Raw genomic sequence first — 27428 nt, forward strand, 5'->3', positions numbered from 1 at the left:
GAAAAAGTGGTCAAAGATGTTGCCAAGGTTTTTGACTTGAACCACTGAAAAGACAGGAGTTGCCGTTAACTGGGTGGAGAAGACTGAATCAGTCAGAGAACTTGAAGCTAAGCCAATTGAGTTAATCAGTCTGAGGAGTAGAAAGAAAAAAGAAAATGAGAAGATACTGAGGAAACTGTGTAATATCTTCATGTGTACTAATTTGTGCATTGTAGGAGTCTCATAGAATAAAGAAGAAAGTGAGAAAGAGGAAAGAGAATGTTCAAAGAAACAATGGCTGAACACTTTGCAAATTTAACAAAATTTAACAAAAAGTTTAAAAATTGATAAAAGTCAGGAATATATGTAACCAAAATACACAACAGACTCCAAATATGATAAACCCAAGTATGCCCACACCACAGTCCACTATAAACCAATCTAGAATGCCAAAGATAAAGATAATTCTTAAAACCACAAGAGAGGAGCAATGTACCATTTATGAGGGATCCACAATAAGATTAAGTGCCAATTTCTCATTAGAAACCATGGAGGCAAGAAGATAGTGGGATGACGTATTTAAAATGCTGAAAGCAAAAATTGCCAACCAAGAATTCTATATCTGGCAAAACTTTCAAAAATGATGGAAAAATTAAGATAATCTCAGAGAAACAAAAGCGTGAGAGTTTGTCATTAGACCATCCCTACATGAGATGCTGAAAAGAGTTCTGCAGGTTGAAAGAAAAGGGCAATAAACAATACATCAAAGCTCCATGATGGAATAAAGAGCTTCAGTGAGGGGTAAATATCAATGCCATTACTATCTGTGCTGATTTGGGACTGTTATGTGTCCCCAGAAAAGCCATATTCTTCTGGTCCAGTCTTGTAGGTATAGACCTATTGTGACTGGGACCTTTTGACTGGGTTGTTTCCATGGAGATGTGGCTCACCCAGTCAAGTGAGTCTTAATCCTTTCCTGGAGCCCTTTATGAGAGAGAACTCAGAGCTGACACAGAATGCCTAGAGATAAAACCAGACACAGATGTTTGGAGATGCTAAGTCTAGAAATGAAACCCAGAGTCTGCCCACTGGACACTAGGTGAGAACCCACAGTTGCTTAGGGAGGCGGCCACTGAAAACAGGAGCTGAAATAGCTGTTTGAAACCAGAAGCTTGGAGAGAGGGCCAGCAGACATCGCCATGTGCCTTCCCCTGTGACAGAAGAACCTGGACATAGTTGGTCTTTCTTGAGTGAGGGTATCCTCTTGTTGATGCCTTGATTTGGACATTTTCATGGAATGGAGCTGAATTTTCAACCTGATGAATCCCTTTTATGGGAGCCAGTCCATTTCTGGCATGTTGCATTCCAGCAGCTTTAGCAAACCAAAACACTATTGTATTTGGGGTTTGTAACTCCACTTTTTACTTCCTATAAGATCTAAAAGGCAAATGCATAAAATGTAATAATAAATCGGTTTTGGACTCATAATGTATAAACCTATTTGTGACAAGAACTGCATAAAGGTGGGAGGATAGAGGGGTATAGGAGCATAGTTGAGTTAAGCTGCTATCAAAGCAAGCAAGATTGTTGTAGGGTTAGGATGTTAAACCCCATGGTAATTACAAAGAAGATATTGGAGAATATGCAAGCCCATAAAGACAGAAATTAGAATACACATTGCCAGGGGCATAGGGCAGGCGTAATGGAGAGTTAATGCATAATAGGTATAAGGTTTCTATTTGGGGAAATGGGAAAATTTTAATAATGGAAGATGATGAAGGTACTGCAATATTGTAAATGTGATTAATCTATTGAACGGTATGTTTGGGAGTGGCTGAGATGAGAAAGTTTATTGTATATATGCTCCCACAATTAAAAAAAATAAAAAAAAAAAAAGAAGAGCAACTTAAGAGACAATTACAATTAAATATGATACATGACCCTGGGTGAGATCTAGCAAGGAGGAGAAAAGGCTCAAAAGGGTTTTGGAACATATGAAAAAAATGGAATATAGACTATAAGCTCTATGCTATTCTTAAATTTCTCGAACTTGAAAATTACATGTAAAGTGGTTACATAAATAAATATGTTTGTTGTTAGGAAATGTACATGGCAGTATTAAGTGTTCAAGACATGTGATATATAGAACCAACACTCAAGCGTTCAGAAGACGGGTTAATAGAGAAGTAGATGGATGGATAGAATGATATGACAAAACAGGCAGAAAGTTAAATAGATGGATCTGAGTATTGGGAACATGGGGGTATGTTGTAGTTCTCTGTATGGGGTTTGTACTGTTTTTGTAATTGTCTTGTAAGTACAAAAGTATTTCAGATTTTAACTTTTTTTTAAGACAAAGATGACATTTCAGTTATATGAAAAAATGTAATGAACCTAGGGATAAATCAACAAAAGATACTCTAGAACTCTGTGACAGAAATACAACAGCTTGAGTCATTAAAGATAAAGGAGATAGAGATACAGGGGGAGATAATCATGTTCAGGACATGGAAGTCTCTGTATTCTAAGCCTGTAGTCTTACAGAATATTTCCCTACTATTAATTTATGTGGCTTGCTTTAAAATTTTTTTTTAACATTTAAATTTAATTTAAATATATCTTCTGGATTATGTAACCTTCGTGTTTAAAGGGCCAATTAAGTTATAATTAGACATAGCATTTTGTTTTAACTGCATTCCCATCGGAAAGAGTTGTAATTCCTGATTGTCTTAGTAGGAGAGTTTAGCAAAGAGCATCACCTTGTGACATATACTAATAGCTGCATCTAGTTCTTTAGTACTAAGGAAGGTTGCTCTGCATGTGTGTGTTTTAACTGGACTTAAATTCAATTATTCTATTTAGTTCATTTGCATTTCTTTAGGAATTACCTTTCTAAAAAAAACACTGTTTTTTAGAAATTGAAACTCAATGTAGAAATGAGGGGAAGGCTTTGTTTTGTTTCAATGTAATGTATCAGTTTAATATAGTAAATCAGATTATCATAGCTTGATATTTGGCAAGATATCGATACTGTATCATGTATTCTGAAACCTCACAGTACTTTAACTGATCATAAAAATCATCTGGCGAGTTTTTAAAATTTCCTGATTCCTGGGATTCACTGGATCTGGGATATTTGTCTTCCTAACTCCTCAGGTGATTTTGATTATCAGCTACAACAAACACAATTAATAGCTTTGTAGCAAAAAAACCATTTCTCTGCTCTCCCCCCCTCCATCCCACCCCCACCTCTACCCCACCCTCACCCCCTTTCTAGCTACCAGAAAACAGTACCCCTTTGCAGGGTTCTCTTTCACAGCCTCTCCTGCAACTAGAAATGACCAAATAAGGTGGAACCACTGGCAGATTCTGGGAAAGATTTACCTCACTGACAAAAAGAAAGTGCTGCTCCTAACAGACTTTTTCTTCCTGCATATGGTTGTGATAAGATATGAAGTCTAGACCTTGCAGTTTTGGTTATGGGGAAACCAAATGAGCTATAGAGAGTAATCCTGAGCCCTGACATTGTTAAGCTGCTTAAACTAATGAACCCTGGGCCCATACACCTCAAGAATTCTTGTGAGACAATTCAATGCCTAATTGAAGAAACTACTTTTAATCAGAATCCTGTTACTTGTGGTCAGAAACATTCCCTGATGCATCAGCCAAACTTCATAACCCCAGTTCTACAGAACTTAATATATGCGATGGCAAAAAAGAGAAAAATTAGTGTGTCAAAATACGATTAGTTATAATGAAATCTTAGTGTGGTTGTTTGCCTGTATTCTACAACAGAGTTAAGGAATATCTATATAGAATCACATAGTAGGAATAATGATAATAGCAATTGTATAGCAGTCTTATAAGCTCTAAGAATTTTGCATACATTAATTCATTTAATCATCTTGTCAACCTCACGGAAACCAAGGCACAGAAGAAATAACTTGCCCAAGGTCATGCAGCTCGCAATTGACAGAGCCAGGATTCAGATCCAGGCTGTCTGAATCCAGAATCTGTGCTTTTTAATTATTTGTTATACTATCACTTTATCACCAGTCAAAAGTATTTCTAAAGCTAAATAGAGAAAGATATTTTAGATGGATAACATGACATGAAAAGTTTTTTAAGGACGGTTTGGTTTGCTGAAGCTGCCAAATGCATCTGCCAGAGGTAGACTGGCTTTTAACAATGGGGATTTATTGGCTTGCAGAGTTATGGTTCTAAGGCTATGAAGAACCAAGCTGGGGCATCAGGGAGAGGATATCTTTTCTGGGGAAAGACTGTTGGCATCGGCGTTCCTCTGCCAGATGGCAAGGCACATGGTCGGCATCTGCTGGTCCTTCCCTCCTGGGTTTTGTTGCTTTCAGCTCTCAGTCCTCCTCGCTGAGCTTCTAAGAGTCCTCTCTTAGCATCTCTGGTGCCTTTCTTTCTAAGCTGTCGTGGCTTTTACTGCCTTTTATCCTCTCATGGGAGATTCTGGCAAATGATGGGGACCCGTGTTGAGTGAGGTGGGTCGCATCTCAATTGAAATAACCTAGCCAGAGGATTCCACCCACGGTGGGTCTGCACCCACGGGGGTCGAGTGGAGGAATGTGGCCTTTTCTGGGATACATGGCAGCTTCAAACCAGCATTGTGACTAAATAGGCTTGGAATAATAATGATAATAATAACTAACCATTCATTCATTAAATTGTCATTGAACACCTGTGTATACCAAACACTGTTCAAGTGGCTGGGTGAACAAGACAAAGCACCCTACCTATCATGGTTAATTTAATGTGTCAGCTTGGCTAGGTTATGGTGTCCAGTTGTTTGATCAGCAAGATCTGGCCTGATTGTTAATGTGAGAGTATTTCATAGATTGATTTAAATCATTAGCCAGTTGATTGCATCTATTGGCCCCATTTGGTGGTAACTATCATTATCTACCCCTACAGATGAGAAACTGAGGTTAAGCAATTTGGCCTAGACTTGATATATATTTTTTGACCTAGAGTTTGCACGTATGTGAACATCTTCTGATCCCAGAACCCATTCTGGACTTTAAGGTTAGTGTGTCTTAGAGACATATGTGACTTAGAGACATATGTGAGGTTGCTGATTACATTACTCCTCTATTTTCCTTGCCACCATTTCAGGACTTTGCTGACAATTCAGTTCTTCTGCCACCCTCTTATTGCATTGCTGGATGTAATATCAGCCTCATCTCAAAAACCCTCTGCCTAGCAACTCCTGACATCACTGCCGGATGTAAAAACTCGTCTTCTTCTTGCTAGCCCTCTACCCAGTAACTCATTACCTCACATCACACCACTTCATTCTCGCCCCCTGATTGGCCCGACCTTCATTGCAACACCCATTCCACTCACCAATCACCGCATCCCCCGATCCCCCCTCCCTATTTCCGCTACCCCGCTATATAAGCCTCAGCACTTCCTCTAATAAACGTTCTGGTGTGCACGCATTGCCAGCTCCTCCAGTTCCCGCTAGTCCTCCCCCGGTTTCCCCCATCGCCGAGAGGCAGACCCCAGGCGGGAGACCCGGCAAAAGCTCCCGCATTGCATCTTCTATCATTTCAGGCAAATTGTAGCTTTTTTCCTTCCTCTTTTCTGAAGAACGCTTGGATTCCAGGTATTATGAATGAACATTGGAAAGTGCTTTAGGTTTCTCAACATTGCTTATGCAACTGAATTAAAATACATGCGCCTGAATTCAAGTAACTTTTTATACCTCTTCTCTCCCATGACTATTGATTTCCAAATGTGAAACAAAATACTTATAGTCTTTTCAATTAGGTGATGTCACTTACTTGTTAGACTTGCCTGTTATACAGAAAGAGTATAGGTGTTCTATAAGCAATTCCAGATGTATTTAGTAGCTGGATTGAAAAGGTAAGTTGTAGTGATTATCTCCTAATGTAGTATTAAATTTTAGGAGAAAGGGAAATTGTTATATGTACTTGGTGCTTATATTACTTTTTTAAAAATCATGTTAGATAAACAGTAACATTCCAAATATGTTTTCTCCAATTTTCAAATGACTATAAACTAAGGCTCAGAGACTTTCTTACTAAGGTCAAAAAGATAAATAATAGCTTTGAGATTTAAACTGGGTCTATAGGGCTCCAAAGCTCGTATTATTTCAACCATATTTATGCAAAATTGCAAGTATTCCATGTTCCTAAAAATTATTTTTCTTAAGTATACTATGTAACAACATTAATTTGAATAGACTTCTATTCCTCCTTTTATCTCTTTCTAGGCCTGTTCTTTTCCTTTCCTTCTAAAATTAGTTCTCTACCAAATGATTGCCCTGTACAAAAGCTACATTTTTAAAAATGAAAAGACCATAGATATCCTCCAGATAACTTTGTAGCATAGAATTTGTCAGTCATCATGATCAGATTTGTCAGTAACATTGAATGTCACAAGATCATTTTCCACAGTTTTTACTGGCAACACTTGTGGAATTAAGGAAGTGTGTTGGGATTGCTTATTCACATCTATATTAACAAATATCACAATTCCATCCACAATTTTGCATATGGAAAAGTGGCTCCGCAAATCTCATATAAGTCTTTGAAAGTACCGGGCTTTCAAAATCTATCACTATACAACATTATGCATATGGTTGCATCTTTTACTTCTACATAATATCAAATTTCCTTGTCATCTTAAAAATGTTTCCTTCCAAAGGAAAAAAATTGCATTGTCATAGAATGTATTGTTGTGTTTAATTGATCCTAATATAGAGGGTTTTAAAATATATGTTGGTTTTAAAAATAGAAATAGTATCCAAGTGTTCAGATGTTAACTAAGTAATACAACATTTCATCAAAAAGTGGTTTAGAAATGTCTGTAAAGTCCAAAAACATTAAAGTGTATAAATTAAAGCTTAGTGCTAAATATTAAAATCTAAATTATTTAAATAATATATTAAATTAACATTTTTAAAGCAAATCTAATGTTTTTGAATTCATTATTCACATTGAGTTGTAATTAACATTTTTAAAAATGATTCTTTGTTCATGGATGAACTCATGAGCAAATGAATCAAGACACAGAGACCATATACTTCATGATTCATTTACATGAAGTTCAAAAACAGGTAAAACTATGGTTATAGCAATCAAAATAGTGATTTACCTTTGGGTTGGTAATGACTGGGGAAGAAGCATGAGGGAACCTTTTGGATTGCTGAAATTATCTGCATCTTAATTCAGGTGGTGTACATAATAAAATAAAATTCAACACAAGTTTGTTCACTTGATTGTAGGTAATTTTTGCCTCAATTAAAAAGAAAATAAACATAAAAAAAATCAATAGCTTCTGATTTAATCACAAAGCCATGCTTTCACCGCCACAATCTATATCTGAATATTTCCGTTTCTTCTGCAAAGAATCCCATAGTCTTGCCCCTTATCTTCCACTTATTGACATTTAGTTTTGGCATATTACCTTTGTTGCATTCAATGGAAGCATATTCCAACATTACTTGTTAACCATAGACCTTAGTTTGCATTGATTGCATTTTTCCCTGAATACCATCCCATTTTCAACACCTTGCAATGCTAACATTCATTTATTCTCCCTCATGCAAAAACATTTTTATATTTGTACATTTAATCACCATCATTACCCACTAGAGGCTTCACTAAGTTTTTCTGTCCCAGTCTTTATCCTCTATCTTTCCTTCTAGTGTTATGTATGTCCCAGCTCTCCTCCCTCAACCATATTCACAGTCAGCTTCGTTCAGTGTACTTACATTATTGTGCAACCATCAGAAAATATCCATTTCTGGATCTTTACAATCAATGCTGTTGAACATCCTATACTCCTTTAGTATCAAGTGCCCAATGTCTACTCTCTATCTCCTGATAGCGTGTGTTCTCAATTTTAACTCTCAAAGTTCACTCAGTAATATTCATATTAGTGAGACCATACAGTATTGTCCCTTTGTTTCTGGCTAGTTTCACTCAGCATAATGTCGTTAAGTTCATCCACAGTGTTGCATGTGTCATGACATTATACTGTCTTACAGCTGGATAATATTCCATTGTATGGATATATCACATCCTTTGATGGACATTTGGGTTGTTTCCATCTCTTGGCAATCATGATTAATGCCACTATAAACATCACTGTGTAAGTATACATTCGTGTACTTGTCTTTAGTTCCTCCAAATATAGACTTAGTAATGGGATTGCTGGATCATATGACAATTTTATACTTAGCTTCCTGAGAAACCACCAAACTGCCTTCCATAGCAGTTAAACCATTCTACATTCCCACTGACAGTGATTGGTGTACATATTTCTCCACATTCTCTCCAGTACTTGTTTTCCGTTTTTTTTTTTTTAATAATGGCCATTCTAGTAAGTGTGAGATGTTATCACATTGTGGTTTTGATTCGCATTTCCCTAATAGCCAGTGACATTGAGCATCTTTTCATATATTTTTGAGCTATTTTATTTCCTCTTCTGAAAAGTGTCTGTCCATTTAAAAATCAGATTGTTGTGTTTTGTTATTGAGTTGTGGAATCTCTTTATATATTTTGGATATTAAACCTTTATCTGATATATGATTTCCAAATATTATCTCCCATTGCACTGGCAGCTTTTTTACTTTCCTGGTAAAGTCCTTTAATGCACAAAAGTACATCAAATAGATTTGTTTTTTGATTGCTCACACTTTGGGTGCAAGGTCTAGGAAATCACCTCCTATCCCAAGATTTATATTTCCCTATATTTTCTTGTAAAGTTTTATGGTCTTAGCTCTAATGTTTAGTTCTTTGATCCATTTTGAGTTTAATTTTTATATGAGGTATGAGATGGGGTCCTCTTTCATTCTTTTGGATATGGATATCCAGTTCTACAAGCACCATTTATTGAACAGGTTGCTCTGTCCACGTTGAGCTGACATGATCACCTTATCAAAGATTGATTGTCCATAGATAAGAGGGTCTATTCCTGAACATTCAATTTGATTACACTGGTCAGTATATCTATCTTTTTGCAGTACTATGCTGTCCTGACTACTGTAGCTTGGTGTTATGCTTTGAAGTCAGGTGGTGTGAGGCCTCCCACTTTATTTTTCTTTCCCAAGATATTTTTTTTAGCTATTTGGGGCACCCTGCCCTCCCAAACAGAGTTGTTTATTGGTTTTTCTGTTTCTGCAAAATTGGGATTTTAACTGGTCTTGCATTGAATCTATAAAACAATTTGGGTAGAATTTACATCTTAACTATATTTAGTCTTTCAGTTCATGGACACGTTATGTCCTTCCATTTATTTAGGTCTTCCTTGATTTTTTTAAGCAACTTTTTGTTGTTTTCTCTGTATATGTCTTTTGTGGCTTTGGTTAAATTTGTTCCTAAATATTTGACTCTTTGGGTTGCTATTGTAAATAGAATTTTATTCTTCATTTCCTCCTCAGATTACTCATCACTAGTGTATGGAAACAGTACTGATTTTGGGGTGTTGATCTTGTACCCTGCCTCTTTTGCTGTACTCATTATTAGCTCTAGTAACTTTGCTGAATATTTTTCAGGGTTTTTGATATGTAGTAAGCACTGCAAACAGTGAAAGTTTTACTTCATCCTTTCCAATTTGGATGCTTTTTGTTCTTTTTCTTGCAAGTAGATCTTCCAGAAAAACAATGTGGAGTAACAATGGAGAGTGGGCATCCTTGTCTTGTTCCTCATCTTAGGGGGAAAGCTTTCAGTCTTCCCCACTGAGGATGATGTTAGCTGTGGGATTTTCCATATATTGCCTTTATCATGCTGAGGAAGTTCCTTTCTATTCCTATCCTTTGAAGTGTTTTCATCAAGAAAGAATGTTGAATTGATGAGAATGGTGTATTGAATTCTCCAACTATTACTGTAGAGGTGTCTACTTCTCCCTTCAGTGTTGTCAGTATGTGCCTCATGTGTTTGGGGGGCAGTCTAGCTTGGTGCATAAATATTTAATATTTTTATGTCTTCTTGATGAATTCTTCCTTTTATGAATAATAGAGTCCTTCTTTGCCTCTGTTAATTGTTTTACATTCAAAATCTAATTTGTCAGATATTAGTATTGCTACCCCAACTCTTTTCTGGTTGTTGTTTACATGAAATATATTTTTCCAAACTATCACTTTCAACCTATTTTTGTCCTAGGGTCTAAACTGAGTCTCATTTAGACAGCATATAAATGGATGCTGTCTTTTTTAAAAATATTTTTACTGAGAAATCTTCACACACATAGAGTCCATACATGGTGTGTAGTCATTGGCTCACAATAGCATCACATAGTTGTGTTTTCATCACTATAATCATTTTTAGAAGATTTATATCACTCCAGAAAAAGAAATGAACAGTAAAAAGAAAAACTCATATATCCTATGCCCCTTACCCCTCCCTCTCATTGACCTCAAGTGTTTCAGTCTACCCAATTTTTCCCCTTATCCCCCCTTATTTATTTATTTTATCCAAATTTTTAAACTTATCTATCCATGTTCTGGACAAAAGAATCATCGGACACAGGTTTTCACTAGCACACAGTCACACTGTAAAAGTTACATAGTTATATAATCGTCTTCAAGGATCAAGTCTACTGGAACACAGCTCAACAATTTCAGGTACTTTCCTTCAGCAATCTAATATACCATAAACTAAAAAAGGATATCTATATAATGCATAAGAATACCTTCCAATATAACTTCTCAACTCTGAAATCTCTTACCCATGGAAGCTTTATTTCATCTTATTTCTCTCTTCCTCCTTTTGGTAAATAAGGCTGTCTCAATCCCATAATGTTGGATCCTGGCTCATCCCAGCAGTCATTCCCCACATTGCCAGGGAGATTTATACCCCTGGGAGTCATGTCTCAAGTAGGGGGGTGGGGCAGTGAGTTCACCTGCTGAGTTGGCTTAGAGAGAGAGGACACATCTGAGCAACAAAAGAGGTTCTTTGGGAGTGACTCTTAGGCATAATTATAAGTAGGCTTAGCTTCCCTTTGCAGGAATAAGTTTCATAGGAGCAACCCCCAAGATCAAGGGCTCAGCATATTGAATTAGCTGTCCTCACTGCTTGTGAGAATATAGGAATTCCCCAAATGGAGAAGAAGAGTATTTCTCCTACTTTCTCCCCAGTTCCCCAAGGGGACTTTACAAATGCTTTTTCATTCTCTGCCCAAATTACTATGGGATATATCATACCACCACACTAACCTGCACAAACCAATAGGATCTCACACCCTATTCAAGATTCCATGGTGTTCAAATAAACTGATCATACAAGGTAAATTAAATAATGTGCTACACAAAATTTAAATTTTGCACCAAATAAACATCCCCTTCTTTGGTTTCACACAGAAGTTGAGGTTTTTAAATTTGGACCATATCATCCTTTATCCTATATTCTGATTTACCTTAGTCATATCTAAATCTACTTCATTCATATCTCTAGTTGAAGTCTGATCACTTTTTCAACTTTTTAAGCCATTGTTGTATGGGGTAATGCTAACTTTCATGGATTCATTTTTCTCACTCTGAGTCTCAGGTGTCACATAAATACCCAAAGTTTCCAGGAATGACTAAGTTATACTCAAATAGTTCAGTATTGCAGAATTTAGGAATAACAGTCACAACTCCTGAATATATATGACTGCTGTAAGAACTTACAATCTAGGACCCTTTACAATAGACCCCAACCTGATAACCCATGCTCTTGACTTTAGTTATCCAAGTTTATACATTATATTTAGTCCATAGGAGTGAGGCATGGTAATATTTATCTTTCTGTTTCTTCCATTTCATTCAACATACAGTCCTTAAGGTCCGTACACCTAGTTGCATGCTTCACAATTCATTCCTTTTTGCAGCTGCTCAGTAGTCCATTGTATATATATACCACAGTTCCCCCTTTCCTTCCCTCAATCATTATACCCTTAGGTTACCTCCATCCATTGTGAATCGGGAACACTGCCACCGTAAACACCAGTGCAAATCTACATTTTTGTCCCCAGTCTCAGTTCCTCCAGGTATGTACTGAGCATTGGGGTTGCAAATCATATGGCAACCCCACCCCAGCCTCCTGTGGAGCCAGCACACTGCCCTCCAGAGGCTGCACCTCTCAGCTTCTTTACCAACAGTGAATAGGTACATCTTTTTCTGCACATTTCTCTAACACTTGTTTCTCTCTACCCATTTTTAAATAGTTTTATTTCATATCAGACAACCAAACCTAAGTAAATAGACATGCCTTTGCCAGAATAATCAATATAAAGATATTTACTTTTCTTCCACAAGCAATCCATACACCTCCCCCATGAGCTTCACTTGTTGACATTTAGTTTTGGCATAATGTGCATGCTGTTTTTTTTTCTTTTGCTTTTAGTTCATTTAAAAATATATTTTTATTGAAAAATATCCACACATGTACAGTCCAAACATATTATACAATTAATGGCTCACAATATCATTACATAGTTGTGTATTCTTAAGCACAATAATTTTTAGAACATTTGCATCACCCCGGAAAGAGAAACAAAAAGAATTCGTACATCCCATACCCCTTACGCCTCCCTCTCATTGATCCACAGTATTTCAATTTACCCAATTTTTATGCTTTATCTCCCCCTGTTATTTATTTTTTATACTTATCTTTTTTTTTTTTTTTACATATCCATCCATACCCTGGATAAAATGAGCAGCAAGCATAAGGTTTTCACAATCACACAGTCACACTGTGAAAACTATATGGTTATACAGTTTTCTTCAAGAATTAAGGCTACTGGAACACAGTTTTTTAGGTACTTCCCTCTAGCTAGTCTAATTCTTCCTCCTTTTGGTCAAGAAGGCTTTCTCATATGATGATGCTGGGTCCCGGCTAATCCCTGGAAGTCAGGTCCCACATAGCAGAGAGGACAGTGAGTTTACCTGCCAAGTTGGCTTAGAGAGAGAGAGGCCACATCTGAGCAACAAAAGAGGTTCTCTGGGATGACCCTTAGGCGTAATAATAAGTAAATTCTCCTTTGCAGGAATAAGCTTCATAGGGTTAGCCCCAAGGCTAACCTTCATGGGCTCAGCCTATTGGATTGGCTGTCCCCACTGCTTGTGACAATATTAGAAATTCCCCAGATGGGGAAGTTTAATATTTCCTCCTTTCTCCCCAGTCCCTCAAGGGGACTGTTTCTAGTTTGCTAGCTGCTGGAATGTGATACACTAGAAATGGAATGGCTTTTAAAAGGGGGAATTTTTCCCCCTATTATTTATTTATTTTTAATTCATATGTTTTACTCATTTGTCCATAAGGTGAATAAAAGAAGGAAGCATCAGACACAAGGTTTTCACAATCACACAGTCACATTGTGAAAGCTATATCATTTTCATTATGCAATCATCTTCAAGAAACATGGCTACTGAAACACAGCTGTACATTTTCAGGCAGTTCCCTTCAGCCTCTCTGTTATGCCTTAACTAAAAAGGTGATATCTATTTAATGCATAAGAAGAACCTCTAGGATAGCCTCTCGACTCCGTTTGGAATCTCTCAGCCATTGACACTTTATTTTATCTCATTTTTTTCTTCCCCCTTTCGGTTGAAAAGTTTTTCTCAATCCAAAAGGGGAAATTTTTTAAGTTGCTAATTTACAGTTCTAAGGCTGTGAAAACGTCTCAATTAAAGCAAGCCTATAAAAATATCCAAATCAAGACACCAACAAAAGGTTACATTCAGTCAGGAAAGGCTGATGTAGTTCAGGGTTTCTCTCTCAACTGGAAAGGCAAGTGGTAAACATGGCAATGTCAGCTAGCTTTCTCTCTTTCTTTCATGAAGCTCTCGGGGAGGGGTGCTGGGGCGCATTTTCCTTCTTTATCTCCAAACATCTCTGGCTGCATGGGCTCTGTGATTCTTGAGGCTCTGCCTTGGCTCTCGAAACGGGACTCTCTCCAAAATGCTTCCTCTTTTAAAGGATTCCAGTAAACTAATCAAGACCCACTTGGAATGGGTGGAGTCACATCTCCCTCTATTCAAAAGTTAATACCCACAATTGAGTGAGTCACATCTTCATGGAGAAAATCTAATCAAGTTTCCAAAATACATTATTGAATAGGGATTAAAAGAAAGGGTTGCTCCCACAAGATTGGATCAGGATGAAAACATGGCTTTTCAAGGGTACATAAATCCTTTCAGACCAGCACAGGGACTTTGCAAATACTTTTTTATTCTCTTCCCAAATTACTCTGGGATATATATTGGGGCATCACCCTAACCTGTAGTAACCAACAAGGTCTCATGCCGTATTCAAGATTCCATGTAATTATGGTGTTCAAGTAAGCAGACCATACAAGTTAAATTAGATTATGTGCTACTGAAAATATAAATTTTGCACCAAATAAACATCTCTCCTTTTGATTTTTCACAGAGGTTGAAGTTTGAAAATATGGGCCATATCATACTTTATCCATTATTCTGTTTTACCTTAGTCCTGTCCAGAGCAGATTCATTCATATCTCTAAACAAAGTCTGATCACTTTAGTTTTTTCAACAGTTGCTGAGAGAGGTGATACTGACTTTCATAGCTTCATTTGGGCTCTGTTTTTAAATCCATTCTGCTAGTCTATGCCTTTTGACTAGGGAGTTTAATCCATTAAATTTTAAAAAAAAATACTTTCATTGACTAATTTTCACACACATGCAGTCCATATATGGTGTACAATCAATGGCTCACAATATCATTACATAGTCATGTATCATCACCATGAGCATTTTTTAGAACATTTAGAGCATTATTCCAGAAAAAAATATGAAAAGAAAAAAGGCTCATACGTCCCATACTCCTTACCCCTCCTTCTCATTGAGCACTAGTATTTCCATCTACCCAATTCATCCTACTCCTTACCCACCCTACTATTTATTCATTTTTCATCCATATTTTTTAGCTCATCTGTCCATACCCTGGATAAAAGGAGCATCAGGCACAAGGTTTTCAAAATCACACAGTCACATTGTAAATATCTTTATACAATCATCTTCAAGAATCAAGACTACTGGAATACAGCTCAACAGTTTCAGGTACTCACCCCCCTCCTCCCTGGCCACTCCAATACACCATAAACTGAAAGGGATATTTATATAATGCATAAGAATAACCTCCAGGATAACCTCTTGAATCTGTTTGAAATCTTTCAGCTACTGAAACTTTATTTCATCTCACTTCTTTCTTCTCCGTTTTGGTCAGGAAGTAATCCATTAACATTTAGTATTAATTATCACTGAAAAGCAGTATTTTCTTCTTCCATTTTGTCTTTTGAATTTTATATGTCATAACTTATTTTTTCCTCCTTTTACCCTTACTGATAGTCTTAATTTCCACCTTCTTCTCAGATCTCTCTCTTCTATCTTTTCCTATCTGCTGGTAGTTCTCCCTTTTGTATTTCTTGTAGAAGAGGTCTCTTATTCACGAATTCTGTCAATGGCTGAATGTAAATATTTTAAACTTTTCCCCATTTTTGAAGGACCATTTTTCACCAGCTATAGAATTCTTGTTTGGCAGTTTTTCTCTTTCATTATCTTAAATATATCATACCACTGTGCTCTTACCACCATGGTTTATGCTATGAAATCTGAACATAGTTTTATGAAACTTCTCTTATACATGGATCACTTTTCTCTTGCTTCTTTCAGAAGTCTCTCTTTGTCTTTGACATTTGACCATCTTATTAGTAAGTACCTTGGTTTCGGTCTTTGTGGATCTATTCTGTTTGAGGTATGCTGTGCTTCTTAGATTTGTAATTTTGTGTCTTTCATTAGAGATGGGAAATTTTCAGTGATTACTTTCTCCATTATTCTTTCTGCCCCCCTTCTCTTCTCTTCTCCTTCTTGGACACCCATAATATGTATATTTGTGTGCTTCATGTTGGCATTTAATTCTTTTCCTTTTCTGTTCTTTTGTGTGTAGGATTCAAGATGTCCTGTTCTCTGGTTCACTAATCCTTTCCTCTCCCTCTCCAAATTTGCTGTTATAAGTCTCCGTTGTGTTTTTAATCTCTTCTGTTGTGACTTACATGCTCATAAATTCCGCCATTTGTTTTTTCAAGCTTTTGAGTTCTTTATGGTTGCCCAATGCCTTCTTTTGCCATATCTTCTTCCCTCAACTCATTGATTTGATTTAGCATGTTTGTTTGAATATTAATTAGCTGTTTCAACTCCTGTATCTCACTTGAAGTGTTATTTTATTCCTTTGTCTGGGCCATGTCTTGGTTTTTCCCAGTGTGATTCATAATTCTTTTTTGGTGTCTTGGCACCTGATTTCCCCGATCAGTTTATTCTGGAAGTCATTTTCACTCTCTTACCTAGTGTTTTCTTATTGGTTGGCTTTATTATCTACTTCTCTTTCACATTCAGTTCAACTTATTCTAGACCACTAGTTTAGCATCTATTTAATTAATCAGTATTTTTCAGCTCTTGTTTTTAGATTTTTGCTTTACCCAAATGGAACCTTTGTTTTTTGAGGATATGATTGACTTCAATCAGTTTTTCCAGATAAGAGAGTCCCACATCTCAGAAGGAGGATGTGATCAGTATCAAGTTTCCCTGAGGATAAGACCCAGCAGGTTGTCCGAGATTCCTGTGAAGCCTCTAGATTCTGCTTTTTCTATCATTCCCAGAAGCTGTCGTTGTCAGCATGCAGCTCCCCACTGGTATAAAGTGTTGCCTTTAATTCTAAGCAGGCCCTGTACCTGCCATATGTATGGTTAAGACAGAGGCTGAGGTAGAAGTTGGGCTTAAGGCTTAGCCCAACAAATTGCTGGGTTCTGAATTCTCTGACTGAGGGTCACCACTTGAGCTGGGACCTGCCTCCCTTTTTCTTGGGGAAGATAAGCGCTTTAGGGAAGTTGTCTCCTTACTTGACTTATTACTTTGTTGCTCAGACTTATTTTAACTCCACACTTTCCTGTGTCAGGGCTGACAATTGAAAATGCCTGATTCTTTCTCTAATGACCATCTTAGAACAGTTTTTTTTTTTTTTTTAAAGAAATCCCTTTACAGGGCCATTTCTAAGCCCCCAGTTTCACCTTTCAAGATCTGAAGTTGGTTTCCAGCTCTATGCACCCTTTTCTTGGGGCACACTCTTTTTCAGTATTCTGAACTCAGCCAACTCAAAAAGTCTCAGTTTTTTATTTTTCTATCAGTCCTTCCACTTGTCTCCCAGGAGAAACCTGAGGATTCTTTTCCTGCTTGCTCTCAGTTTATCTGTGGTTGGAGTTTGTATTCAACAGTTCAAATTTGTTAATTAAACTTCAGCTGGGCCTTGGCTGAGCTGCCCTCCCTTCTTCTCAGCATAGACTGCTTCTTTTTTCCCCATAGTAAGTGTCTCTGATTGAGCCTGCTGTGCCAATGGGAAGGACACCAGCCTCTGGAATTGAGAGACTTTACTTACAGTTCTGTGCCATCATCTTGGCCCTTGAACCCATTCCAGACTGGCATACAATGTGTGTCTGGTCATGGATATCCCTGAGTTGTTCCAGACAATTCTTGGCTATTCAGTAGTTGCTCTAGGGGACTAACTAAATTCCACACCTCCCTATGCTGCCATCCTGCTACTTCCCTCTTCTTCACCATATAATTCTAACACTTTCCAGATTTGATGTGCCATTTTATATTACCACCAGCGCTAATTACCAGTTTCTTATATCCTCATGAGTACTCAATTGTAAGACACTGTTTACTTTTTTGCCAATCAAGTGTACAAAGTAGTCTCTTACTGCTATTTTTATATGCGATTCTTTGATCATTAATGACATTGAACATCTCTTCTGGGTTTGCTGAACATTTAAATAACCTCTTCTTTAAATTACCTATACCAAATGTGCCAATTTTTCTTTAGATTTTCCTACCTTTTTTTTAGATTTGTGGAAATTCCTTCTGTATTCTAGATTCCGAACACTCAGCACTATGTATAATAGTCATTTCCTCCCAGCCTGAAACCTTTTGTGGTATCACAGAATTGATATGAGTATGGTTTACATATGTCTTTACAGTAAATCCTCACCTCACACATAATATCAAAATCAATCCTAGAAGAAATAGAGTTAAGTATAACTTAAACAATTAATAAACAACTTGAATGGAACATTTCTTGGTCTTCATAATGATGGAGAAATTTCTTCTCTTAAAATATAGTGTAGCCATTCCCTGGAAAAGTCCCCCTCAGAAACAACTAATAAAAGGATAAATCCCACTTACTTGGACTTTGAAGGATGATAGAGATGATGGAGAAGGACTCCACAAATGCTGAATTGAAAGAAAACATAATCAACAAGATCAAGTAGGAGATTTTTATCCTGGACTTGCAGGTCTGGAGCCCTCCCCATCACTCCATCCAGCACAACTTAGGAGTCACACAGAGGCAACTTGGCCTGGGTACCTCCTGATGTGGAAACTTATTTTAGAGCCACTCATAGTACTGAGTTAGAATCTCATGTATATCTAGGGACAGGGAGCCAAGCCTGCAGAGACCGAGGTATAACACAAGCAGCTGGTGAGTGCTTGCATAAAAAAGTGTCCCTAGGAAGTAAAAGAGACCTATGGTATAACTGTTGACAAGAGGAGCACACATTCAGCCCTGCTGCTAATTGTTGGATAGCCTAAACAAACAAAGAAAAAAGGGACCTTTTTGAATGTCAGGATACCCTAATGAAGAAGTTACCAGAGGCAGAAAAGCCTCACAGGAAAAATAAAGGAGGGGGCAGGAAACTGAACTTCTGTAACAATACTGAACCTAAAAGTATAATGAAAAAAGGGCACTCTTTGAGGAAGGGAAGCTACACAAATCATAGAAGCTAGGGAGAAAATGTTGTGCCAAAATAAACAGAACAGATCAGAATTCCCAGAGAAAGAATGGAGAAAGGGAAGCTTCTACTGGAGGTGAAACAATTGAACATAAAATGACAATCTTAGCAGTGGTACCAAATGTTCAGTGCAGAAGAATTGAGAAAATCTAAAAAAATCTATGAAATAAATAATCTATATTATGCTAAAATTCAGAATAAATTGGACTAAGAATCAAAGAAGAGCCTTAACACAAAGCCAATCAACAATAAAACCCAGACAGACAAATTGCTGGTCAGAGTTACATAAAAATTAATCAATGCCCAGACAACAGCAAAAAATTACAAGGCATACAAGAAACAGGAAGATATGGCTCAGTCAAGGGAGAAAATGAAAACTTCAGAGGAGATACAGGCTTTGAAACAACTTGTGAAGAGTTTCAACTAAATTCCCCTAATCTATTCAAGGAGATGAAGGAAAATATGACTATAAATAAACTAATGGTGGATATAAAGTTAGAGGATATTAAGTAATCAATATGTGAGCAAAAGGAAGTATTAGAAAGTTTATAAAGAAGCATAGAAATTATGGTGATGTAAGTCACAATAATAACTTAAAAAACACTATAAGCACACAACAGTAGTTTTGAACAGTCAGACGAAAGAATTAGTAAAGTAGAAGATAGGACCATTGAAATCATATAGTTGGAAGAGCAGATAGAGAAAAGAATAGAAAAAAAAATTAGGCAGTGTTTGAGAAATTTAGTGACAGTATGAACTGTACCAATATACACACCATGGGAGTTCCAGAAGGAGAAGAGAAGGGAAAAGGGGCAGAAAAAATATTTAAGGAAATAATGGCTGAAAATCTCCTAAATCTTATGATAAATACAACTACACATGTCCAGGAAGTGCAATGTACTCCAAACAGGATAAAGCTCATAGATCTACTCTGAGACACACTAACCAGCATTTCAAATGTCAAAGATAAAGAGAGACTTCTGAGAGAAGCAAGAGAAAAGTGATGCATCACATAGAATGGATCTTCACTAAGACTAAGTGCTGATTTCTTATCAGAATCCATGAAGGAAAAAAGCTTTAGTATGATACATTCAAGGTATTGAAAGAGAAAAACTGCCAGACAAAAGTTCTTCATATGGCAAAACTGTCCTTCAAAAATGAGAACAAATTTAAAACATTCACAGGTCAACAGAAACCAAGAGAGTTCACCACATCTTCCATACAGGAATTGCTGAAGAGAGTTCTTCACATTGAAAGGAAAAGTCAGGAGAAAGTAGGTTGGAGCAGTCATGAAAGAGTGAAGATCTCCAGTAAAAGGTAATCAGTGAAGATCTCAAGAAAAACCCAGTACTACTCTCTCCTCAATATATAACTCTATTATTTAATTCTGATAAGAGTTAGAATACAATTGAAGAAGAAATAGTAATATTTCCTGGTAATGGAAACAAAATATAAAGACATAATGTGGGACAAAATAGCATAAAAAGGGGAAACAAAAGGATATGAGGACTGCCGTGAAGATGGCTGAATAGAGAAGCTCTAATTTAGCCCTACTCCACGGAAAGGTTAGAGAAGGGACAGGAGGGCAACTGAGGCAGTGATTCAGGAGTGCAGCTGACCTGGGAGACCTTCTGCACCACATGGTGAAGCCCAGGTTCAAAGGCCAAGGAACTGAGAGGCAGAAAGCTGGAGGTTGGTATGGAGGTGTGGAGGCACAGAGCCTGCAAGAGTGCACAGATGGGATCCCGGGATTAGGAAGTAAACCAGCCCATGTTCCTTGGGGCACTACCCTCACCAGTGCAGCCCCATGACTGATGACTCACCTCACACCCCATGCACCCAAACCCCACTCTCATTCCTCATGCTCTAGGTGCCCCACCCCACCAGTCCTGTGCACGTACTTGCCCCACACTTCCACCCCAAGTGCAGCCCAACCCACCTCTCCTGCACCCCTCCAGAGCACTGCCTTCCCTTCCCTGTTCCCTGCAGGCTGATGCCAGTGAATATAGGCTATGGCACTAACCTCCATACCTAGGCTACCTCCTGCCCTGCCCCTCATCCATAGTGTCACACAGCCTCGCTCCACCCCACCCCCCGAGCTCTGCTCATCTGCTTATGGCACTCCCAGGCCTATGCATGAGCACAGGCCCCCAAGCACATCATTCAGCTCTGGGAACCAAACTTTACAGCAGTCCTAGAACCATGCATGTGCACGGCCCTCAGCCTCACTTCCCAATCTGAGAAAGTGCCAACCTATGCAGCCAGGTCACATCTGCCCCCAATCCACAAAGGCATAATGCTGATCTGCTGACACAGCTCTAGGCATGCATACAAATAGCTCCATGCCTTAGACCACTGCACACCAGGGTTCCACCCCCCAGACTTCTACCTCCTGCCTGGCTACTGGGAACCTATGTTCACAAGCATCAGCATAACATCCCCAACCTGCACCTATACCTGCCCTGAAACAAATCACTGCATTGAGTGTCCCACCCCATACCCTGTCCCTGCTGCACAACCATCCTGCAAACACAAGAAAAATCTTAAATTGAGAGAAATCAACTCCCAAACTAAATTAATCAAGATATTTACTAGCAACAAAGACAGCAGAAGATCACTAAGCATATCACAATGCATACAGATAGAGCCCTGTCTAATGATCTAATTAAAACACCAGAGGAGACACAGAGATTGGAATAACTAATCAAAGATGTTCATACAACTCTACTTAATAAAATAAGTGGGATAGCAAACGACACAAAGAAGATCAAGAAGACAATAGAAGAGCATAAAGATTAATTTGAAAGAATAAATAGAAAAATAGCAGAAATCACAGAGATTAAAGGTTCTGTTGGCCAAATAAAAAACATACTAGAGGAACACAACACCAGATCTGAAGAGAGAGAAGAAGGAATAAGTGATATAAAGGATAGGATAATTGACTTTGAAGACTCAAAACAGCAAATGGAAAAAAAGATGGAAAAAAATTGAATGGGAACTCAGGGAAATGATAGACAAAACAAAGCATACAAATATAAGACTGATTGGTGTCCCAGAAGGAGAAGAGAGGAGTAAAGGGATAGGAAGAGCAGTTGAGGATATAATGGGGGAAAACTTTCCAACCCTCATAAAGGACATAAATGTGCAAGTCAAAGAAGCCCAACAAACTCCAAACAAAATACATCCAAATAGGCCTTCTCCATGGCGCATACTAATCAGCAGTCAAATGTTGAATAGAAGTAGAAAATCCTGAAAGCACTAAGAGAAAAAAATCTACTATATACAAGGAAAATCAAATAAGACTGAGTTCAGACTACTCAACTAGCACACTGGAGGTGAAGAGGCAGTGGTATGATACATTCAGGATCCTGAAAGAGAAAAACTTCCAGCCAAGAATTCTGTACCCAGCCAAGTTGTCCTTCAAAACTGAGAGAGAGATTAACGTTTTCACAGACGAAGTCCTGAAAGATTTTGCCAACAAGAAACCACCCTACAAGAAATAATAAAAGGAGTGCTGCTGGCTGAAAAAAAAGACAGGGAGGTCTGGAGGAGGGCACAGAATTGAAGCATACTGCTAAGGGAAATTTAAAGAATACAAAGAGAAAGAGGGAAAAGAATATATAGATCTGACAAATAAAATAAAAAAGATAAGATGGTGGAATAAAAAATGCCTTTTCATTTGTTAACATTCATCTGAATGTTAACAGACTAACCTTATGAATTAAAATATACAGATTGGCAGAATGGTTTAAGAAACATAATCCGTCTATATATTGCTTACAAGAACTCATTTTAGACACAAGGATACAAATAGATTGAAAGTGAAAAGATGGAAAAAGATTTTCCATGCAATTTGTAACCAAAAGAAAGCAGGAGTAGCTATACTAATATCAGGCAAAATAGATTTTAAACCTGAAGACATCATAAGAGACAGAGAAGGACACTATATACTAATTAAAGGGTCAGTTCACCAAGAAGATATAACAATCATAAATGTTTATGCTCCCAATCAAGGAGCTACAAAGTACATGAGACGGACATTGGCAAAACTGAAGACAGTGATACATGTTTCAACAATAATGGTAGGAGACTTCACTACGCCACTCTTCGCTATAGATAGAACAACCAGACAGAAGATCAACAAGGAAATACAGAAGTTAAATAACTTGATAAATGAATTAGACCTAATAGACATACATAGATCATTGCAACCTAAAGCACAAGGATATACATTCTTCTCTAGTGCTCATGGATGTATTTTACATAAATGTAAAAACATTGAAATTACTCAAGCACTTTCTCTGATCACAATGGAATGAAGCTGGATCTCAATAACTACCAAAGAATGAGAACATTCACACATATATGGACATTAAATAACACACTCTTAAACAGCCAGTGGGTCAAAGAAGAAATTGCTAGAGAAGTCAGTAGCTGTCTGGAGATGAATGAAAATGAGAATACAACTTATCAGAACTTACGGGATGTGGCAGAGGCTGTGCCGAGAGGGAAATTTATTGTCCTAAATGCCTATATTAAAAAACAAGAAAGAGCAAAAATTGAGGAATTAACAGCAAACCTGGAGGAACTTGAGAAAGAAGAACAAACTAACCCCAACACAAATAGGAGAAGAGAAATAACAAAGATTAAAGCAGAGATAAATGAATGGGAGAACAAAAGAACAATAGAAAGAACCAATAAAACCAAAAGTTGGCTCTTTGAGAAAATCAATAAAATTGATGGGCCAATAGAAAGATTGACAAAGAAAAGAAAGAGAGGATGCAAATAAACAAAATCAGAAATGAGAAAGGGTGCATTGCCACAGACCCTGAAGAAAGAAAACAAATCATAACAGGATATTATTAACAACTATATGCCAACAAACTAAACAACTTAGATGAAATGAGTAAATACCTGGGGACACACAAACAAGCTACACTGACTCCGGAAGAAATAGAAGATCTCAACAAACCAATCACAAGTAAGGAAATCCAATCAGTCATCAAAAATCTTCCTGCAAAAAAAAAAAGCTCAGGGCCAGATGGCTACATAGGGGAATTTTATCAAACATTCCAGAAAGAACTAACATCAATCCTGCTCAAACTTTTCAAAAAAAATTGAGGAAAAAAGATCTCTACCTAACTCATTTTATGAAGCTAATATCATTCTAGTACCAAAACCAGGTAAAAATGCTATAAGGAAGGAAAACTACAGGTCAATCTCCCTAATAAACATAGATGCAAAAATTCTCAATAAAATACTAGCAAATTGAATCCAACAACACATTAAAAGAATTATACAGTATGACCAAGTGGGGTTTATACCAGGAATACAAGGATGGTTCAACAGAAGAAAATCAATTAATGTAATACAGCACATTAACAAATGAAAAGGGAAAAAATCACATGATCATCTCAGTTGATGCTTGAAAAGCATTCGACAAAATTCAGAATCTTTTTCTGATAAAAACACTCCAAAAGATAGGAATCAAAGTTAACCACCTCAATGTGATAAAGTGAATACAGGAAAACCAATAGCCAGCATCGTACTCAATGGAGAGAGACTGAGAGCTTTTTTCCTAAGATCAGGTACAAGTTAAGGATGCCCACTGTCAGCACTATTATTCAACATTGTGCTAGAAGTTCTAGTAGAGCAATCAGGAGGACAAAGAAATAAAAGCCATCCAAATTGGAAAGGAAGAAAGAAACACTCATTATCTGAAGATTGTTCTAGTTTGCTAGCTGCTGGAATGCAACACACTAGAGAAGACTGGCTTTTAACAAAAGGGGATTTATTTTGTTAGTTCTTCAGAGGAAAGGCAGCTAACTTTCATCTGAAGTTCTTTCTTACGTGGGAAGGCTCAAGGTAATCTCTGCTGACCTTCTCTCCAGGCCTCTGGGTTCCAACAACGTTCCCTGGGGTGATTCCTTTCTGCATCTCCAAAGGCCTGGGCTGAGCTGTGGGTGCTGAGATGAGGAATGCCGAGCTGCTTGGGCTGTGCTACATTGCACTCTCTCATTTAAGCACCAGCCAATTAAGTCAAACATCATTCATGGCAGCAGGTATGCCTCCTAGCTGACTGCAGATGTAAATCAGCAAAAGATGAGGTTCACGTACCATTGGCTCATGTCCACAGCAACAGAACGAGGTACCTTCACCTGGCCAAGTTGACAACTGAATCTAACTACCACACAGATGATATGATACTATTCTTGGAAGATCCTGAGAAATCTACAGCAAAGTTACTTAAGCTAATAAACAAATCCAGCAAGGTGGCAGGATATAAAATTAATGTGCCAAAATTAATAACATTTCTATACACAGGCAATGACCTAGCCGAGGAGTCAGTTAAGGAAAAAATTCCATTCAAAATAGCAACTAGAATAATCATCAAGTACTTAGGAATGAACTTAACTAGGGATGTAAAGGACTTGTACACAGAAAACTACATAACATTGCTAAAAGAAATCAAGGAGGATTTAAATAGGTGGAAAGAAATTCCCTGCTCATGGATAGGAAGGCCAAATATAGTTAAGTTGTCAGTTCTCCCCAAATTGATCTACAGATTCAACACAGTACCAATCAAAACTCCAACAACCTACTTTGAAGATTTGGGAAAGCTTACTACCAAATTCATCTGGAACGGAAAGAGATCCTAAATAGCCAAAACACCCTAAAAAAGAAGAACAAAATGGGAGGATTAATACTCCCTGACTTTAAAACCTATTATAAAGCCACAGTGGTCAAAATAACATGGTACTGGCACAAAGACAGAAGTAGTGACCAATAGAATCAAATCAAGAGTGCAGAAATAGACCACCAAATCTATGGTCAACTGATTTTTGACAAGGCCCCCAAGTCCTCTGAACTGGGACAAAAGTCTTTTCAATTACTGGACATGGAAGAACTGGATATCAATAGCCAAGAGAATGAAAGAGGATCCCTATCTTACACCCTACACAAAAATTAACTCAAACTGGATCAAACACCTAAATATAAGAACTAGCACAATAAAGCTTCTAGAAGAAAATATAGGGAAATATCTTCAAGGCCTAGTAATTGGAAGTAGCTTCCTAAACTTTACACCCAAAGCACAAGCAACAAAAGAAAAAATAGATAAATGGGAACTCCTCAAAATCAAATGCCTCTGCACCTCAAAAGATGTTGTCAAAAAGGTGAAGAGGCAGCCAACTCAATGGGAGAAAATATTTGTAAATCACATATCGGACAAAGATTTGATTTCCTGTATATACAAAGAAATCATACAACCCAACAATGAAAGAACAAACAACCCAAATATAAAATGGGCTGAAGATATGAATAGACACTTTTCTGAAGAGCAAATGCAGATGGTTTAAAAGCACGCGAAGAGATGCTCATTTTCACTGGCTATGAAGAAATGCAAATGAAAACTTCAATGAGCTACCACCCAACACCTATAAGAATGGATGCTGTTAAACAAACAGGAAACTATAAATGTTGGAGAGGATGTGGAGAAACTGGGGCACTTATGCACTGCTGGTGGGAATGTATAATGGTGCAGTCACTATGGAAGACTGTTTGACAGTTTCTTGAGAAACTAAATATTGAGTTGCCCTATGTCCCAGCAATAGCACTACTTGGTATATACCCAGAAGAGCTGAAAGCAATGACACAAACAGACATTTGCACACCGATGTTCATAGCAGCATTATTCACAATCGCCAAAAATGGAAACAAACCAAATGCCCATCAACAGAAAAGTAGATCAACAAAATGTGGTATATACATATGATGGAATATTATGCAGAAGTAAGACAAAATGAAGTCCTGAAGCACATGAGAATATGGATGAGCCTTGTGGACATAATGCTGAATGAAGTTAGCCAGACACTGTATGAGTTCACTTTTATGACTAGCATAAAGGTATAATCAGAGGCTTATAATACAGAAGATAGGGGACTTAGAGATACTTAGAAGCTAGAGATGAGTAAACTGTTAGCTAATGAGGTTGAACTCCAATGTAAGGGAATAGATAGGAGGGAAGGTGATTCTCTAGTGGATCCAGAAATAATATTACTATATTGAAGATGAACAAGATTGAAAGGGGTTGTATAGACCTAAGTTTCCCACTACTCACACTAGAAATATGAATGTGTTCTCATAAGAATTACTTCAAAGATATGATTCTTGTATAAAGAGTGTTTAAGTCCAAGGTACAAGGGAAAACTGCTATTGCATGCTATGAGCTATGTTCAAAAGGAAACCATTAGCACTATCACAGCAACAGCAGAGGTAAATAATGGGGTGAGTGATAAGGGTTAAGGGGAGGTTTAGATTTAATATTTGGCAAGGGGGTGTTTATTGGTTTTCTTTATCTTGGGAACAATGAAATTATATAAAATAGAAAATGTTGATGGACTGTGGACTTTGGGCCCTCTACATGATGCCCGATGATTGCAGGTGGCTGAAGGATGCACTGATGGAGAAATGGATTGCCAAAGAATGGTGTATACTTATGAATGAAGGTTGTGCTGCTACAAAAAGGAAGGAAATTGTGAGGTATGCAACAATAAGAAGGAACATGTGGAACATTTTGTGAGACAAAATAAGCCAGAAACAAAAAATAAAAATGG

The 27428-nt window shown here is 37.5% G+C and overlaps 1 long non-coding RNA gene across 2 annotated transcripts; it reads left to right on the forward strand.

Annotated features, from left to right (window-relative positions):
* The first annotated feature begins 963 nt into the window (after positions 1-963).
* On the forward strand, positions 964-27428 carry LOC143676190 (uncharacterized). 2 transcript variants are annotated; one of them, XR_013171895.1, is made up of 3 exons: positions 964-1078; positions 4918-5028; positions 27256-27428. It is a non-coding gene; the product is annotated as an uncharacterized LOC143676190 (long non-coding RNA). The 2 variants fall into 2 exon arrangements; XR_013171894.1 differs by lacking the exon at positions 27256-27428 and adding an exon at positions 5119-5404.

This window comes from Tamandua tetradactyla, chromosome 3 (assembly GCF_023851605.1).
Source record: "Tamandua tetradactyla isolate mTamTet1 chromosome 3, mTamTet1.pri, whole genome shotgun sequence".
NCBI classification, from domain to species: Eukaryota; Metazoa; Chordata; class Mammalia; order Pilosa; family Myrmecophagidae; genus Tamandua; species Tamandua tetradactyla.